Consider the following 2,768-nt stretch of genomic DNA (forward strand, 5'->3'; position numbering starts at 1 on the left):
CCCCTTCCCCCCCCCCCCCCCACATTCTACCCCTCTCTCTCTCCCCCCTCTCTCTCTCTCTCTCTCTCTCTCTCTCTCTCTCTCTCTCTCTCTCTCTCTCTCTCGCTTCCCCCCTCTCTCTCTCTCTCGCTTGCTCGCTCTGACATCACACTGAGATCTGACACTCGTTCGCCCCGGCTGCTCAGAGAGAGACACAGACTTCGTCTTCTCTGGTGTTTCTGGACGTCTGTCTCTGCAGCTCGTACTTTCAGTAGTACCGTCAGCAGTATTTGTACTCGTGGTTTTACTTCATCAGAGCTTCACAGTGAAGCTGTCCAATCAGCAGGGACTCTAAGGAGCTCCAGAACCTCCTGAAGTGTTCCTGAGATTTTCAGGACCTGGTTCCTCAGTAGCTCCACGTGATGGAGTCTGATTTTGATATTTTTGATGGTTTTAGTGAAAAACATTGACAGTGAGCTGGTTTTTGTGCAGCAGCAGGACCGTCATGGAGGCGTTCTAACGAGGCCATTTGTTTCTGGTTTATGATACAGAGGTTGTTGTGCAGGATCTGATTGAGCCGCCTGATCTTCTGTCAGTCGACGTCCTTTAATAACATTGTCTGTTTACGTTAGTTTTCTGAAGTACTCGAAGTGTGAAAACAGAACCGCCTGACTGTCTGACTGATCCGGTCCAGTCCGAAGACAGTCAGGATGTTCTGGAAGAACACTGCCTGGTCGTGGGAACATGCTGCAGGTAATGATGATGATGATGGTGGTTATCTGCTCGCAGCAGATCTCAGGAGGACTCCGGACTCCGCTCCAGATACCGACCTCAACCGCATCACCACCACCGCCGCTGCCACCATCCTGTCAAACTCCACCACCAGCACTACCTCAGCCGTGGGACTGAAAGACCTGACAAACCACAGCCAGACCTCCAGTCGCCCCCACATCCTCGATCCCATCAACACTAACTACAGCAGCCATGTCTCCACGCTGTCCTCCAACACCAACCGGCGTCAGGCAACCCGAAACCGCAGCAGCGCCCAGCAGCTGACGGTGAGTCCACCTCCACTGTCACATGACACAAACATTCACCTGTACAGACATCCCCGATTGCAGGGTCATTAGGTAGATGAATTTGGACTTGGTCTTGACTTTAGACTGGTCCGTCTTGGCTTGGGAATTTATTATTCTGGGACCGGACCTGCCTTGACTTGGGATTTGTTAGAGAACATAAGGTGGTATGTTATTGGAGGATGTTAAGTGGTAGATTATTGGAGAACGTAAGGTGGTGTGTTATTGGAGAAGCTAAGTCGCAATGTTATTGATGTATGTTAGGTGGACTGTTACTGGAGAACGTAAGTCGGTATGTTATTGGAGAACGTAAACGGATATGTAATTGGAGAACCTAAGTCGGTATGTTATCGGAGAACCTATGTTCTGAACCTATGTTATTGGAGGATGTTAGGTGGTGTGTTATTGGAGGATGTAAGTCGGTATGTTATTGGAAAACGTAAGTTGGTATGTTATTAGAGGACGTTAGGTGGGATTTTATTGGAAAACGTTAGGTGGGGTTTTATTGGAGAACGTGAGGCGGTATGTTATTGGAGAACGTAAGGTGGTATGTTATTGGAGAACGTTAGGTGGGGTTTTATTGGAGAACGTAAGGTGGGGTGTTATTGGAGAACGTAAGGTGGGGTGTTATTGGAGAACGTTAGGTGGGGTGTTATTGGAGAACGTTAGGTGGGGTTTTATTGGAGAACGTAAGGTGGTATGTTATTGGAGAACGTAAGGTGGGGTTTTATTGGAGAACGTAAAGTGGTATGTTTTTGGAGAACGTAAGGTGGTATGTTTTTGGAGAACGTAAGTTGGTGTATTATTGGAGAACGTTAGGAGAATTGGTTCTAGGCACACATAGTTTATTTGGAAAGGTCCTGATTTTAAATGAATTCAATTGTAGATTTTTAATTGTTCCATCACTTTTCTGATCTGCATCTACATCTTTATTTTATAGATTTCAGGTGATGCGTTGGTCAGGTATTATGTAAATGAGCCAGAGGTAAACATCTGACATCATTGACGGAGCACCCAGTCAGATCGTTGGTGCTGTGATCAGACCGCGTGTGCGTGTGTGTGTGTTTCCCATCAAAGATTCACGTTGGATGAATTATAGAGTGTAGCGTCTTCGGCTCTTCACACACCCCATACATACCGTACGCCACACACACACCACACCTACCGTACGCTACACACACACCCCACACCTACCGTACGCCACACACACACCACACCTACCGTACGCTACACACACACCACACCTACCGTACGCTACACACACACCCCACACCTACCGTACGCCACACACACCCCACACATACCGTACGCCACACACACCCCACACCTACCGTACGCCACACACACACCACACATACCGTACGCCACACATACCCCACACCTACCGTACGCCACACACACACCACACCTACCGTACGCCACACACACACCCTACACATACCGTACGGTACACACACACCCCACACATACCGTACGCTACACACACACCCCACATACCGTACGCTACACACACACCACACCTACCGTACGCTACACACACACACCACACCTACCGTACGCTACACACACACCCCACACCTACCGTACGGCACACACACACCACACCTACCGTACGCCACACACACACCACACCTACCGTACGCTACACACACACCCCACACCTACCGTACGCCACACACACACCCCACACCTACCGTACGCCACACACACACC

Source organism: Micropterus dolomieu, linkage group LG21 (assembly GCF_021292245.1).
Source record: "Micropterus dolomieu isolate WLL.071019.BEF.003 ecotype Adirondacks linkage group LG21, ASM2129224v1, whole genome shotgun sequence".
In the NCBI taxonomy this organism is placed as follows: domain Eukaryota; kingdom Metazoa; phylum Chordata; class Actinopteri; order Centrarchiformes; family Centrarchidae; genus Micropterus; species Micropterus dolomieu.